This window comes from Trachypithecus francoisi, unplaced genomic scaffold (genome assembly GCF_009764315.1).
Source record: "Trachypithecus francoisi isolate TF-2019V2 unplaced genomic scaffold, Tfra_2.0 Lachesis_group12, whole genome shotgun sequence".
Taxonomy (NCBI): Eukaryota; Metazoa; Chordata; class Mammalia; order Primates; family Cercopithecidae; genus Trachypithecus; species Trachypithecus francoisi.
Window position 1 is genome coordinate 26,520,046 of NW_022681457.1, and position 16,600 is coordinate 26,536,645.

At 43.1% G+C, this 16,600-nt stretch overlaps 1 protein-coding gene across 7 annotated transcripts in view; it reads right to left on the reverse strand.

The window, feature by feature from the left end:
- The window catches only part of JAK1 (Janus kinase 1), a 133,520-nt gene extending 117,188 nt beyond the window's left edge, over window positions 1–16,332 (reverse strand). For 3 of the 7 annotated variants that reach the window (XM_033225157.1, XM_033225160.1, XM_033225158.1), the window contains exon 1: window positions 16,093–16,332. The gene's annotated coding sequence lies outside the window, so the exon portion shown is untranslated. Of the gene's footprint in view, window positions 1–6,518; window positions 6,603–16,092 lie in introns of those variants that run through there. The other 4 variants (XM_033225161.1, XM_033225163.1, XM_033225162.1 and 1 more) reach the window with 3 other exon arrangements.
- Between the last annotated feature and the right edge of the window lie 268 nt (window positions 16,333–16,600).

A 16,600-nucleotide genomic window follows, 5' to 3' on the forward strand; every position in this document is an offset into this window, starting at 1 on the left:
CCCAGGCGCGGTGGCTCACACCTGTAATCAGTCTCAGCACTCTGGGAGGCCGAGGCAGGCAGATCACAAGGTCAGGAGATCGAGACCATCCTGGCCAACATGGTGAAACCCCCGTGTCTAACTAAAGATACAAAAACTAGCTGGGCGTGGTGGCGCACACCTGTAGTCCCAGCTACTCTGGAGGCTGAGACAGTGAAATCACTTGAACCCAGGAGGTGGAGGTTGCAGTGAGCCGAGATTGCGTCACCGCACTCCAACCTGGGCGACAGAGCAAGACTCTGTCTCAAAAAAAAAAAAAGTCAACATTAAAGAAAGCATTCTTATTAAATGCTTGCAGAATTATTATTACAATTTTAAAAAACTAGAATAAAGTTTTATCTTTCTTAGGAACAAACTAATCATAGGCTGATTAGTTTGAACAAACATCCACACAGGTTTAGTGCTAGTCATCCAGCCAGCCCTTGGACTGAGCACCTAGAACACCTCACTCACCAAGTAGCCTGACCTCTCTTCTCTCATAAGACACTGCGCTTCAGAATCCCCACGGTAAGCGGTGGACCCTAGACAATCCTAATGTCTCTTAAATAACCTCTAAATCTTCTATCCATAGATATATCTCAACCTCCAGAGAAGTATTTGAACAAATGAGTATTTTATTTCCTAAATTCTCTATGTGACTACCTTCTGTACCATTTTATTGCTCAGTAACAAATCCAGCATGATGATGGATAAAAAAAAATCCCTAAAGTAGTGACCCAGACAGGTCTTAGGCAAGTCACTTAAAAGCTCTGAGTCCTTTATTTCTCCACTGTAAAATCAGAAGGAAGTATTCTCAGGTGACTTCAATTTCTTATACCTCTTAATAGTATTACAAGATTTTATGATCATTGTGTGCTAATAACCCTTAAACAGTATTTACCAAACAATGCCTATAAACTCGGAACCAGAAATTCAGGTTCATGGTGGGCCTCTTCTTCATGACTTCTTAAAACCATTAGAGCTATCAATTCTAACCTGAGAAAAGTAAATAAGACTCTGAGCCAAGAAGAAATTTGTTTGACTGCTTTGCTTTCTTCCAATATTCAAAGCAATACGTGTACTCTCGTAAGTGTCTGGCTCCCAAATATCTTTCAAAGTCTCAATTCGACCTAGCATAAGCAGTATTTTCATCAGACTGGCAACTGTGTGGCAGAATTCCTCTTTCAATGTTGCCTGATCCTTACTCCACTGATTTTTTTTAATTGAAATATATCAAGCATACAGAAAAGTATAAAGAACGATTGATCTTTAAAGAGGACTAACTAAGTCTCTTCTCAGGGTTCCCACTACTTGCCAAACGCAATGGCAGTTGGTCAGTGTACAAAGGTCAGCAACAGTGAGGACAGTTAACCAACTAAGTGCAATAATGTATACATTCCAGAATATGTCGCTTCAGGCATGACACAGAAGCCCTGAAAGCATACCAATGCAGGTGACACACTCAAATAAATACACTAGCAGCCCTTAGCTATAAACAAGTTCTGCCTTTTAAAGAATTCATTCCCAGTTGGTTGTTTGAAACTTGGCGCATATTTCCCCCAGACACACTGCAGTAAATGTGGTTAAGTTTCCAAGCCAACACACAAAAGGCCAATTTAACACATAAAGTATCTGAAACACTACACATTTGCCCTGCCAAAAGAGTAGGAAACATTACTGCAGCCAAAAAGAACCATAAGTGATTTTGCCATCTCAAAAGCAGGAGTGTGAGGGAAAGCAGAGTGTAGGTTCATAAGGGGTACAGATGGAATCTTGAGGCAGTGCCTGGAGGCCTTATTAAGGCAAGTGAGCTTAGGGATTGTGAAACCAAGGGCCAGGCTGGCCTGGCTTTGATCAAATCTAGGTTCCTCCACTTAAAAGCCAGGTACCTTTAAACATTTTCAGCCATTCTAAGGCTCAGTTTATTGATCTGAATTTCTGGCACAGAGTAAACATTCAATAAACAATTAGGCATTTTATATAGTTTTTTCATTTGCTTGAGACTGTATAGCTTTCATTTTTCTTGATATAAGAGTATCCTTAACACCTGGCTGGGTTTATGACTCATTATTAGAAAATGTTCAGTTTCCACCCAAAACAAAAACACTTTTTCAAAGTGTCTAGGCAAGAAATGTATAGGAAAGGGATCGATGAGAATGTATTGCACACTAGAACAAGACAGCCTCAATCAAAATGAAGCAACTCACACGGGACCAAAGACAGAAGCAAAAGGAGTCTTCTAGTAACAGAAGATAAGAGGGAGATAGTAGAGAACTTCCAGATAACTTATGGGCTGTTTACACAGGGAGGAAAAGAGAAGAGGAACAGTAAATAATAGTGGTAAACTCCAACAGGGTATCAGTACAAATATAGACAAACACACACATACATAAACACACATTCTTATTTAATTTTCACAATCCCATAAGGTAGGGGCCATTATTATCCTATTATCCTTTTACAGATGAGGAAACTGAGGCACAAAGAGGTTGAATAACTTGCCCACGATAATTCAGCTATGATTAATCATAAGCCATGATTCAAACACACAGACTGGTTGCAGATTTGGGAGTCTAAACCACTATCTTATTATGATGCTTCTGTAGCGGGAAGCCAATCATTTGCATAAGGAGGTTTCCTAAATCAGAGGTTCATAACTTGAACAATATTTACCTATAAAGTTACCACTTATAAAGGTGTAAACATTATGTAACAATTTACAGATTTTCTGGCAATATTCAGTATTTGGGGTAGCAGTGGGTAGCTTTCATTAAATGCTGCTGGATCCCAGGCACTGTTTGAAGCCATTTTGTAGGTTCTACCTCATTTAAGCTTCACAGAACTTTCTTTGTGACAGGTGCTATGAAGTCCATTTTACACTTGAGAAAAATTGAGGCTCAATTATGAGTCCAAAGTCACAGAGCTAGTAAGTGGCAGATGACAGCCTCACATCAGCTCCTCCTGGTTCCAAGTCCAGCACGCTTTTCATAACAGCACATCTGGTATGCTCAGACTCATACAGGTAAACACGGGACATGTTATATAACAGCCAAGTAATATAAAGCAACAGTAAATCTCGTCTGACTTAAAATGTCAAAAATAGCAATGCAACTTTTAAACTAAGTATTTCACAAAAAATATAACAAACTTTCTTTAGGACAGCTAAATGAACCCAACTGCCCTGCCCCAAAACCTAAAAAACAAACAATTCTTTTTTTATTTTTTGAGACAGAGTCTTGCTCTGTCTCCCAGGCCATAGTGCAGTGGCACCATCTCAGCTCACTGCAACCTCCGCCTCCCAGGTTCAAGCCATTCTCCTGCCTCAGCCTCCTGAGTAGCTGGGATTACAGGTGTGTGCTGCCGCGCCAGCTAATTTTTTTTTTTTTTTTTTTTTTTTGTATTTTTAGTAGAGATGGGGTTTTACCATGTTGGCCAGGCTGGTCTCGAACTCCTGACCTCAAGTGATCCGCCTGCCTTGGCCTCCCAATGTGCTGGGATTATATGCATGAGCCACCGTGCCCAGCCTCAGGTCTTCTTCACATCTAACAATACCAAACACTATATTGTATAGATGCATCAAGGCACATCTCCAAGGACCTAAAACTGCTTCGGAAACACTAGGTTAGAAGAAACAAGTTTCCTAGGTTCTCACTTTAGATACCAATGTCAGGAGAGAGAGAAAGAAAAGGACGGGTGACAATCCATGAGAAAAAAGTCTCTCTGAAGAGTAGAATCATGTTTTGTCGTTGTTTACAACGCCAGAGTGCCTCAGATTTGAATTCTAGTTCTGCCATTTATGAGCTCTGTTTGCTCATCTGGAAAATGATGCCAATAAGATCCAAGTCTCTGGCTATTACAAAGATTAAATTAAATATCAAATGCAAAGTACATAACCCAACAACCGACACAGTAAAAGCTTACTAATCAATAGTCTCACGCCCTTGCCTACTCTCCTCCCCACGTGGGATGATGTGTCACAAATCCCACAGACCTGGCAGGACATGACCTACCCCAAGCATGCGTTAACTTTCAGACTACCAGATCCTTACAAGGTACTTTGCTCATTTTCCACCAAACCCACATCATGATTCCCATATTGGCCCAAAGCCTTTTTGCCTGCTTTACATAGGGTAAGTATCTGTTTTATTATCTTGTTGTCACCACAGGTTGGGGAAACCAATGGGCAACTATTTATTATTTATATTTCTATTGCCCCTCTCCAAACAAAGGAGAGTTGAGGCTACCTATATAAATGTAAAAGATCTAGACAACAGAACCATCAATTAAAAGAAGGATTTAACACATGTGATAAGTAATCTGATGAGGAGACTGAGGCAGACAGATTATTGTAAGAAAACTGGATAGCAACTAAAAACAGGCAAATAACTTATCTTTGAGCTTTCTAGCAAGGAAACACAATGAGTTACAGATCACATTTTTTTTGTTGTTCTTTATATAAAAGAAAACATATCAATTTTTTTCTTTGAGGAGAGAGGTCAATAACTTGCCCGATTTATTTATCTAAGCCACTGGCAGAGCCAACAAGTCTTCCAAAATACTTGATGATCCTTTACAAAACTGTACCACTTTATACAAGAATCAAGGATGTAATTTGACCAAACTCCCTTCAGTAAAATGTTCCCACTTTGACTCTCCTGCAAATTTTGTACAATTTGAACAAGTGTACATAGGATTTATGTTTATTCAATAAATAGCCGCGTGCCTATTGGGAAGGCAACATTCCGATGAAAGAGATGGTTCCTGCTCTCAAGGGCCTCGTGACTACATGGTGGAGGTGTGTCTGCAAAAGAACTGAAGCACAAAGCAGAACATGACGTGCTGGAACAGAGGATTACACACCACCAGAGGACTATGTGTATACACACCGCTTGTTAGGGTAGGGAGGGGCAGAGGAAGAGACCAGGGACATCTGAAGGGGCCTTGAAAGCTATGGAATTCTGACAGATGGAGAGCATGAAGCATGGGAAAAGTGCATTAAACGAAGAAGAACACAGAAAAGCATGGGAAACATTTGGGACCTGAAAGCAAAATAATGAACAATCTGTTTTGGGACAGTGTAGCAGGAGAGAAACAGGAGAGTATACTAGAAAGTTAAATTGAGGTTCTAGCACAAGGAATCTTTACCATCAAACTAAGGTGGAGCTTGGATTGTTTTCTACAGGCAATAGGGGCTTCTAAAGGCTTGTGATCAGGAGTCAGACACAGAAAGATAAATACCACATATGCTCACTTATAAGTAGGAGCTAAATAATGTGTGCACATGGACACAGAGTGAGCAATGATAGATCACTCAGGTAAAGAAAGCCAAAGGAAGGCTGCAGCAGTGGGGACAGTGAGTGGCAAAGGTGCTGAATACGAATACCAGGGAGGGAGCCCTCAGAGGGCCTGGGGAGGATGTGGGGTGGAGCAAAAGCAAAGGGAGAGATCAGGGTTAGTCTAAGGCAGGGGGCAGCAGATTCTGGCCTGCAAGCCAAATCTGGCCTGCTGCTGCCCATTTTGTACAGCCAATAAGTTGACACATTTTTAAATGGTTGGGAAAAAAAAGAAAAGTATTTTGTGACAAGTGAAAACAGAAATGTCAGTGTCCATACATAAAGTTGTATTGGAGCACAGCCACACTCAACTGGTTTACACGTCTACATTGGTGCTACAGTTGCAGATTCAATACTTGTGACAGACCGCGCTGTGCTCAAAGCTGAAAATGTTTACTGTCTTTCCCCTCACAAAAGTTTTCTGTGAGGCCCACACCCTGCTGGCCTAGGGTTTTCAGGGTGGTGGATAGAGATGGTATGAACCCAAAACAGAGAAATCATCCATTATTATGACAATGGTTCAGAAAGAAAGATGGTATCAATCTTGGAGCAGTTAAACAGGTGTCAAAGGACATACAGCAAGGCAGCCCAGTGTGAAATGGAAAGCTCATTCCACTGCAGGGGCCCAGCACTGGCTATCCCCTCTGCCTAGGACATTTTTCTTACAGATCATTGAACTGCCTGGCTCCTACTCATTACTTGTCCTTCAAGGCTGAGTTTAAATGTCACTTTCCCAGACCAAGAGCCCTTCTCTTAACCCCTCAACCTAAGTATTCACTACCCCATACCTTGCTAACTTTCTCTACTGTACTTATCACCACCTGAAATTATCTTGTTTATTAATGTGTTTAACATCTTAGACTGCTGGCTACTTAAGGACAGGGACCTTTCCTCTCTTGTTCCCCAGTGTCCCCAGTGCCTTGAATAGTGTCTGAAACTGTGCAACCAGTATTTGGGGGAGGTAAGGAGCAGAGAGGAAGGAATATAAATAAAAAGGGACAACTGGAGCTCAGGCAAAAGTGGGTCATCTGCACCATTTTCGCAACATATAAGATCTACCATTCACAGAACCTTTAGAAACATCCTCATTGGGGGAGGAGGAGAAGTGAGAGAAAGAGAAGACACTCAAAAAGAGAACAGAGACACACAGAGAAAGGAAGTCCTTACTGTGTCTCAGAAGCCAGGCAGCAGTAGGGTTGAGGGACATCTGCCAGGAAGGAGGTTTTCAGCAGCATGAACTGTTTTAGATAACTAGGGCAGAAAAAAGGTGTTAAAATGTGACAGCAAGAAGGTCACTGGTGACCTCAAGGAAGCAGTCTCATGAGTGTGGAGGTGGCAGTCAGTTTGCAAAGGGTTAAAGAATGAGTGGGTGAGAGGAAGTGAAGGTTTTCAAGGCATTTATTTGGCAGCAGAATGAGGGGAAAGAGGAAAGAGAGGTGCTCTAGGGGCAGCAGTGAGTGGGTGGGATCCTTCTTCCATTTTTTCACGGGACACAAATCTCATCATGTTATAAGCCTGCTTAAAAATTTCAACTTCCCCTAATGCATTATAAGGCCCAAAAGTAATATAGTACATACGGCCCTGCTTGACCAGGTTCCTTCTTGCCTCACCAGCCTCCACCTTTGTTCTCTTTGCACCAGCTGCAGGGTGTTGGTCCCACCATAGGTCCTCAGCACATATTGTTGCCTCTCACTGGAAATCCTCCTCATTCTCTTAGCACAGCTCTTTCACCCTTCAGATTTCCATGTATAAAAGTACTGCAGAGACCCCTTTTCTTACAGCCCACCTCTGACATCTCTCCTGGTACTCAGCATCATTGTAACAAACAGTAATACAATTGCTGAATTGTTTTTTCAACAAGCAAGAAACTTTTCTAAGGGCAGGAGCCAAGCCCGTCTTGTCTCACATACATGTGAGATCTACAGAGAGTTGCGGAATAAAGGAACAAACATGAAAACCTAACAGCATTTGTATTTCAGCCAGCCTATAGATGGTAAGTGGCCGCCTGCTTCCTAAATCACATCAGGTGGGCTTACAATTTATGTTTGGGCCAATATGACTTCCTCTGACTTCCTCCTGCTTCCACCAACCCAAGTGAACAGTCATTCCACACAAGTAAAAACATGAGGTTCCTTGGAGTTACCACCATACATCAAATGATTTTCCCAAAAAGATAACCAATATGCTGTGATTCATGGACTTGCCTAAAGTTTCACAGAATGGTTTTAACTGAACAAAATCAGTCAGAATATTAAGACATTATGCATATTACTTTTTAGTCTAATGTGAATTAGTGCTAAAATGGGTTTGCAGCTACACCTGGCAAAAAAGCCATTGTACCTCTTTATAATATAAATTGCATTTGTCCGCATCCCTGTGTGTGATGCACCAAACTAGTTTAATAACAAGATTTTTCTCTCGGAAGATACATATTTGGTAGATTATTTTAAATTTCCGGCCGGGCGCGGTGGCTCAAGCCTGTAATCCCAGCACTTTGGGAGGCCGAGGCGGGCGGATCACAAGGTCAGGAGATCGAGACCATCCTGGCTAACACGGTGAAACCCCGTCTCTACTAAAAAATACAAAAAAGTAGCCAGGCGAGGTGGCGGGCGCCTGTAGTCCCAGCTACTCGGGAGGCTGAGGCAGGAGAATGGCGTCAACCCGGGAGGCGGAGCTTGCAGTGAGCTGAGATCTGGCCACCGCACTCCAGCTTGGGCGACAGAGTGAGACTCCGTCTCAAAAAAAAAAAAAAAAATGTCCTTGAGTTGTTTTATCTTTTCTTAGTACAACATAAACATTATTTTAAATTATAATTGAAAAAAATTGTTATAAATTATATAGCCTCACTATAATTTGATCAAATTAACTGTGTGCACAAGCCTACAGATATAATTGTGCTTAATTGAATAAACTGTCAGTTCCAATACCCTTAAGTCCTTAAAACACCGTTATAAACAAACAAAGCTGCATTCATTACAAGTGGTTCTTATCTATTTCTACTTTATATTCAGACCAGTCTGAGTTACCAAGTGTACCTGAAAATAACAGACCTAAATTTATGTTTTAAATACCCACAGGTCAGCCTTTTCAGCTGAAGCGGACTTTCCTACCCACTCCCCCTCCATACAAATCAATTAGAGAGCTTTACTGTCTTTCTCATTCTAGAATGGAAAGACACCAGAAGATACAGCTAACTCCTTTGCTGTCAAACCATATGGGATGAAAATGACATCAAGAGCTCTTTTCCAATCACGTGGCAACAACTGTTCTTGAGTATAAATAATGCCCAGACCCAAGAAAACAGTCCAACATACACATCACCAAGCAGGAGATACATTTAAAGTATTGTAAAATACACATCTATGATTAGGAGGAAGGGCCAACTTTTTGTACACTTTTGCATTTTGGGTAAATCTTGCTTTAGGAAAGCAAAATATGTATATGGAAACAGAAACTGTAAAAGGGCATTCCGTAGAAACTGAATACATATTTCAGAGTCCCTTTAAATTCTTATAATTCCTTACCAGCAAAACTCCCTGGAGTACTATCTGATTTACAAGATACTTAATTTCCACACAATTCTGAAGACACCATTTTACAAACAGGTATACCTAGTGCCTCTGCCAACAGTCCACAACTTGCCAAGTAAACTGAATCAGTGAGGTCAACACAGTATCTTCACATTAACTTTCCCGGAAAGTCGAATACATTCCTACCAAATTATATACCCTGGATGGCACTTTAAATTAAGTAAAAGCACCTTTGCTAGTCATTTTTCCTTAAAAATAGAGTAAAACCTAATTTACCTAGCACCTTTGGCACTGTCTTTGTAATAAACCCTTCTAGATTTGAGAAACTGCCTTCTTTTTTGATTCACTCATTGCTAACTGAAGTCTTTCTAACATAGAATATATCTGTTAGTCTTTGTTTTACAAAACAAAGTGGCATCTTCCCTACTATGTTAAAACATTCTGTATATAATTTGAGGTTTTTTTTTTTTAATATACAGCCTATTTACCACTCATTAAAATAAAATAAGTCAGGCATGGTGGTTCATGCTTATTACCCCAAAACTTTGGGAGGCCAAGGCAGGAGGATTGCTTGAGCCCAGGAGTTCGAGACCAGCCTGAGTAACAGAATGAAACCTCTCTCTATAAAAAAATGTGAAAATTAGCTGAGTATTGTGGCACCTGCCTGTGGTTCCTGCTACTCAGAAGGCTGAGGTGGGGAGGACTGCTTGAGCTCAGAAGGTCAACGCCGCCTTGAGTTATGACCGTACCACTGCACTTCAGCCTGGGTGACAGAGCAAGACCTTGTCTCAAAATAAAATAAAATTTAAAAATACCTAGCACATTTGTAGCTCATGCTGGCATCATTTCAAAATCTTAAGCATAGTCATTCAACCCTCAAAACAACCTCAGAGGTAGGTACTATCTTTACTGTCATTCTATGGATAAGGAAACAGGCGTAACTTGCTCGCAATCTCACAGCTAGGATCAAACCACACAGTGTAGATCCAGAGCCTCCAAAAACAGACTATCAGAATCAAAAAACAAAACAAGGCTAAAAGACAATCAATCAGTCTGTTTTCTACTCAGAGGTACCATAAATTGATGTGATTTAGTCTCCTACAGCTGGATTCAAGTTATTACTGTCTTCTACGCAGATGGCCACAGCTCCTCTTAGGTTTCACAGTCAGCCTTCTCTCGCAGATCACTCTTAAGTAACTCTCCCTGAGTTAAAGCAAAGATTCCTCACTGGTGTTTCACCCTGAAGAAAACCTCTTCTTTGAATTTGTCTACAGAAATTCTCTGAAAGTAGCTTCTTATATTGTCCCCAGACCCTCCTGCATACCTCCTAACCCCTAAATGAGATATCTGAACTTGCCCTTTTCTGCTAGAGATGTGAACTTTCACTTCATTTATGCTCAACAACTTGACCTCTTCTTCATGGTTTAATGATCGTTACCAGTACCAAGCACCATACTGTGGTGTGATTAACAATGCAACCTCAAATTGCTAGCATGTTGACAATGGTGCTTGCCCTCCACTAAATGCCCCATATTGTTTCACTTTTGAGTTTTGGTTCTCCTTGTCATAAACCAGTAGAAACTCCTTATTCACTTCTAAGATAAAAATTAACACTGCTTGCCTCTGAGAACATGTCTTCCTGTATTCATCCACTTAATAACTCTTGTCTCCTACATTTGTTGTATTTAATCTTCTAATGGCTTAAAAACCAGTTAGATAAACTGTCAAAAAATTCTTTATAAACTAAAAGCAAATCAAATACTCCACTGTAAGGAAAGCATGGATGAACTTCATGACATCTTGCTTGGCTCGAAGGCTTTCTTGTTTCCTAGCAGTCTTCTGGATAGTTGATAAATGGCAGATAATAAAGGACGTTTTCTGGGATGGGGAGGAGAGAGTTGCACAATGGTCAGATGAAGCTGACCCTTCAGAGAACTCTCAGTGCTTCAGGTCTTCCATTTGCTAATAGTGTTATTCTTGAGCTTGGAAATTTCAAATGGCTTCTCATCTTCCCTACTCATTCGTTCAACAGATGCCTTAGTCCCTAACCTAACACTGCTCACAAACTTGTGGAAAGAATTACAGTCTTCACAATCTGGACCCAACCTGCATGTCTGGCCCTACCTCCTACCGCTCCCTCCCAAGCAGTCTTTGCTCTAATCTAGTGGCCACTTCCAAGTCTGCCACTGACACCATGTACATGCCCACTTTTATGTCTTTGCTCACACTGTATCTCTGTCTAGATTTCCTTCCCACCCTAAAACAAAGGAACTCCTACTCACTCCTGAAGGCCCAACTCAAATAAAGCCTCTTCAAAAAAGCATTTGACAGGGCTCCAAGCAGGGATTACCTCTCTTCAGGGTCCTGGAGCTCTTAATTCCGACCACTACTACATAACACGTTGGGTTACAGCTATGTATACCAAGTTTATTTCCATATAAACTGTGTCTTATCCTTCTGCCAGGCACTTAATAGGTACCAAAGAGATGTCTGTGCATACAAAGAATGAATTAATCTGTAATATTAAAAAAAGAAAGATAACAAATAAGGGGAAGCTACTCCCTAGTCCTCAGACTTCAAAGGAGTGCCATGAAGGCTTCTAGGAAACATTCTACAATCACAAAGATTTGCTCTTTTACATGTAAACAATCTGCAACTACAAAACTGAACATGCCCTCAGGGTCTTCCACTAGACTGTAAATTCTATGAGGACAAAGATTTTGACCTGTTTTGTCGTCTGTCTATTCACTCTGAGATTCACTGCAAGAGCTCAACAAGTATTTGCTAAATGAATAAAAGAATGTACAAAATGCTAGTGTGAATAGTACTGTTAAGTAAATTCAGTTACCACAGATTAAAAATATCCCAACAAACGCCAGCTCTATCTTCTGGCCAGAGTAGACTTAAAAGAAATTATCCTTTTGCTTCTAAAGCAGGTCTTGCCTCAGGACTGGGCAGTTTATCCATAGAGCACCAAGGAAGAATGTGTGCCCACTGCCAACTATGAAGAATCACAGATCATAAACCCTCAGAAGTGGAGATATTATGGAAATGAGCTTAATGTTTTATGCTTTCCTGTTGCCTTAAACTGCCAAGAATGCTGGTGCACCTCAGTGGGAAGAATACTCACAGGAATTAGTTTCCGGCCCCTGAAACCCAGTCATTTCAACATGACAGCTGTTTGAAATCCCATGTTACCAGAGGGTTTGTGAGACAGGAAGCAACAGTGGCACACCTAGCTGAGCACAGGGGAGAGTAAGAAGCAGAGAGGAAACAAGCTGAATGAGAACGTGGCTTGGAGGCAGCAAGGAAAGTATAAAAACAATGAACCAGGCCAGGCACGGTGGCTCACGCCTATAATCCCCTTCACTTTGGGAAGCTGAGGTGGGCGGACCACTTGAGGTCAGGAGTTCGAGACCAGCCTGGTCAACATGGTGAAAGCCCATCGCTACTAAAAAAACAACACAAAAATTACCCGGGCATGGTGGAACGTGCCTGTAATTCCAGCTACTCAGGAGGCTGAGGCACGAGAATCACTTGAACCTGCGAGGCAGAGGTTGCGGTAAGCCTAGACTGTGCTACTGCATTCCAGCCTGGGTGACAGAGTGAGACTCCATATTGAAAAAAAAAATTAAAAATAAAAATAATAAAAACAATGAATCAATGACTCCGATGCCTACTATAATGTAATTTACCTTTACATCGTAATTATTAAAAAGAAAGAAATGAAGGGCACACAAACAAGGAACACCTTCCTTGGTCACCAGCTACTCTCTCCTTTCTCATCATTGATTCTCTGAATCTTAACTGCTCTTACAGAAAAGAAATTGGCAAGGAGGCCGGGCGCGGTGGCTCAAGCCTGTAATTCCAGCACTTTGGGAGGCCGAGACGGGCGGATCACGAGGTCAGGAGATCGAGACCATCCTGGCTAACACGGTGAAACCCCGTCTCTACTAAAAATACAAAAAAAAAAAACTAGCCGGGCGACGTGGCGGGCGCCTGTAGTCCCAGCTACTCGGGAGGCTGAGGCAGGAGAATGGCGTAAACCCGGGAGGTGGAGCTTGCAGTGAGCTGAGATCCGGCCACTGCACTCCAGCCTGGGCGACAGAGCGAGACTCCGCCTCAAAAAAAAAAAAAAAAAAGAAATTGGCAAGGACATGAGTGTGCTTAAATGGACAAGGGAGTAGAGCATGAATGACTTGTTCCCTCTATTTTCTACTTTCCTATATTTTCTAATTTTTCTATAGTGAGTTCTCCTTATTGTCACCAAGGAGAAATAACTTTTGTTTAAAGAAATTATAGAGCTAAAAAGTACATGTTCTGACAATAAGAAAACGAAGTACACTAAAAAAAATCTTTACCCCAAAAAATGAATAACAAAGAATTTGATAATATCAAACCATCCACAGGCAGCTTTTTACTCAACATATTGCCTTAACCCTGGTTCCCTCAACTACCGGTAAATCTAATGATTCACTTATGAAAAATACTCTTCATATTAGTTATGATTTGCATAGCACGTCACAGTTTCCATGCATTATTTACCTGATCTCCCCCCAAAACTCTGTGAGATGACCAGGGAGAATATTTTTATCTCCATTTTGCAAATGAAGAAAATATGTGCCCTGAAGTGAAAAAATTTGCCACCGCAAGAGCCCAGATCTTCTTGCTCCTTACTCAGTATTCCAAAACAGGACTTCTCAACCTGGGCACTACTGAGATGGATAATTCTCTGTTTAGAATGGGGGGCTGTCTTGTGCGTTATAGGATGTTTAGTAGCATCCCTAGCCTCTAACCACTAGATGCCTACCAGTAGCATCGCTCCCTCCCCCCAAGTTGTAACAACCAAAAATGTCTCCAGAAACTGCAAATATCTCCTTGGGTGCAAAATCGTACCCAGTTGAGAATTACTGATCTAAAGAATCTGCAAAGTTCCTTCCAACACTCCTGTTCTATAACAAGGTTCCAGATACCACTAAGCCACAATAAATCACAAAGCATCCAATGTTACTTGTACTCAGCGAGATTCCATTAATAAACCAATTCCCCATCCACTTAAAATAATGCTTTTAAATGTGAAAATGAACAAGAAAACTTGGTATGAATATTCACATCTCAGACAATAAATCTAACAGCATGCTATTATCTCATCAGGACATAAGGACATACAAAATGGGATGTGTTTGAGGGGGAAAAAACACCAGAGGAATCTGAGAATTAGAAAACACAGATCTTGGTCTTTGCTGTGGAGTTATACCTTAGCGTTCTCTTGTTCTCTCTATACAAATGAGTATCAACCTACACGTTCTCAATGCTTGTTTCAGTTGGAAGTATAAGGCTTTAGCCAAGCTCATGTTAAGATCCTAAATTACAACAACAGAAATGTAGTTATGTGGGGAAATATTTGAATTATTTTACCTATATCTAATTTATGCATTCTCGCATTCTCTACAATCTTTTCCCAATGGCAGTAAATAATCAGCATAGTATGGAATGGGGAAACCATTTAAACTGGCTGTATTCAGTGTGAAGTATCACAATGCAATCCTAGCAGTAAAAAAATATAGTTTTGTACCTACTAACAGAAACTAAGACTCCGTCAAAGTGCTTAGTTAATATGATATACAGAATTAAGAAGAGGTTATGATTATTCCTATTTATAATGTCCAAAGTCATTCAAGTATGATGTCCTCACATCTTTAAGTGTGATCTGGATCTGTACAGGGGAGACATTTTCTCCACATTACAAAGCATATTGTACCAGAAATGTCTGGAACCCTGGCGGTATCCATTAATCTTCATCACAAAGTACAAAAGAATACATTGATCCTTCAACGAAAATAATTCCCTGGTCTTGGAAACCATCACAGTCACCAAAAGCAAAATCAAGAAACAACACATAATAGGGTTTTGGAAAGGAAAGAACAAAGATTCAATCAATACAAATTGCTCATCTTAAACAAAATCTACTGTGCCTATACCCATACGTAACTCAAATCTTTTCTTTAAAAAAAAAAATAGCCAAAACCAAACACTCCCTGATTACATCTGTCTCTGCTTCATTCTCATCATTTAACTACCCATGTTTTACTCCCTGAAAGAGTAATGACAATTTTATACCACTGTAAATTCCTACCACTGAGAGAAAAGCCCTATGACTCGGGGAAAAAAGTGTCAATGACATGTATAGTGATGTACTCAACCAGCGGCAGAAGGCAGCTCACAGCCACGTAGTAAGAAGAGTGGCAGGAAGGACGGGGTCCTCTTCCCCAGGAACACACAGGAAATCATAGAGTGCAAACCCTCCAAAAAACGTGTGCACAAACACCTGGCAAACATCGCATCTTTTATTTAGAAGTTCCTTAATAAACACACATCCAAGGAGCCCACATCCCAGGGACCCTGGGGAGTGACTTTGGAGGAGTGTTTATTAGTTCTCTGATGCTCCTGGTCGCCGACCGCGCGCGGATGGAGTTGGAGTGAGGGAGCCAGAGACCAGTCCGTTTCGGTTAATCAGTCCCTTTCCAGTGGGATTCGCAATTCCCCGGGTGTTTCTCTCCCACTGTTCCCCTTCCCTGGTCCTCTCGCCCAGGGTCACCTTTCCCACTTCTCGCTGGCTACCTGAGGCCTGATTCCTAACAGAATCCAAGAGGGGAGGGGGCGTTTCCCGAGTTCGCGGACGCCCAACACCCCGCTCCAAATACCAGAAACTTTCTCTCGCTGAGACCGCAAGGAAGGAAAAAAGGTAAGACCCTCAGCCTCCGTCCGGGGACCGAAGAAGAAAACCTTTCTGCGCCGCGACCCCGGCCGGGAGCTGGCGGTCAAGTTGGTGCAAGCAGCTAGGGACGTCAGCCCTCCAGCCCGCGCCCGTATCTCGGGGTGGTATAAACAGGATGTCAGACAGCGCGCTCCGGGCTTGTTTGTGAAAACTTGCCGTGCGCGCTGGGGGAGGGGGCGGCCTGGCTTAACCGCTCCCCTCCCGGCCAGGGGCCCCCGCCCGAGGACCTCCTCGCTGCCCGCCGGCTCCGCGGGGCTGGAAATCCCCGCCTTCCCCGCCCGAGTCGCGGGGTCCTGGGCAGCGCTCAGGAGCAGCCCGGGCCGCGCAGCGTGAGACCGAGAGCGGTGGCCGCGCCTCCGGCTAGCCCGGTTGCGCGCCCCTCGCCTGCCGACCGCGGCCACCCCGGCTCCTCCACCTCCCCGGTGACACTCACCACTTCCGTGTGCGCCTGGGCCGGGCGGCGCCGGGTCGCTGCGCTGGTTGGGGTCGACCGGCCGGCTCGCTAGGCGGCCAACCCCCCGGGACCCCAGCGCGCGCGCGCCCAGGGCTGAGGAGGGGTCGCGGCGAGGAGAATCAAGACAGGGCGCAGGCCCGCGCTGTCTGCGGCTCCGGGCTACTCCGCGGCCGCCGCGGCCTGCGCTCAGCGACGCACCGCCTCCCGTCCCGCCCCGCCCCGCGGCCGGCCCCACCCCCGCGGTCGCCGGGCCCGCCCCCTCGCGACGTCACCAGCGGCAGCCCCGGAAAGCGGGGCGGGGCCGCGGTCCCGGCGGAGAATCTGCGCCTCCGGCCTAGCCGCCCCGCCCCCATCCGGCTTCGCTCGCGAAGCCACCCCCACTAGTCTGTTCACCCAGTCTTCTAGATTCTAGAATGTAGAAACTCATCTAGGAAGCGAGGTCAGCCAGCGCGAGGAGTAAAATTGCCAGGAATCGCCTGTAGATTGA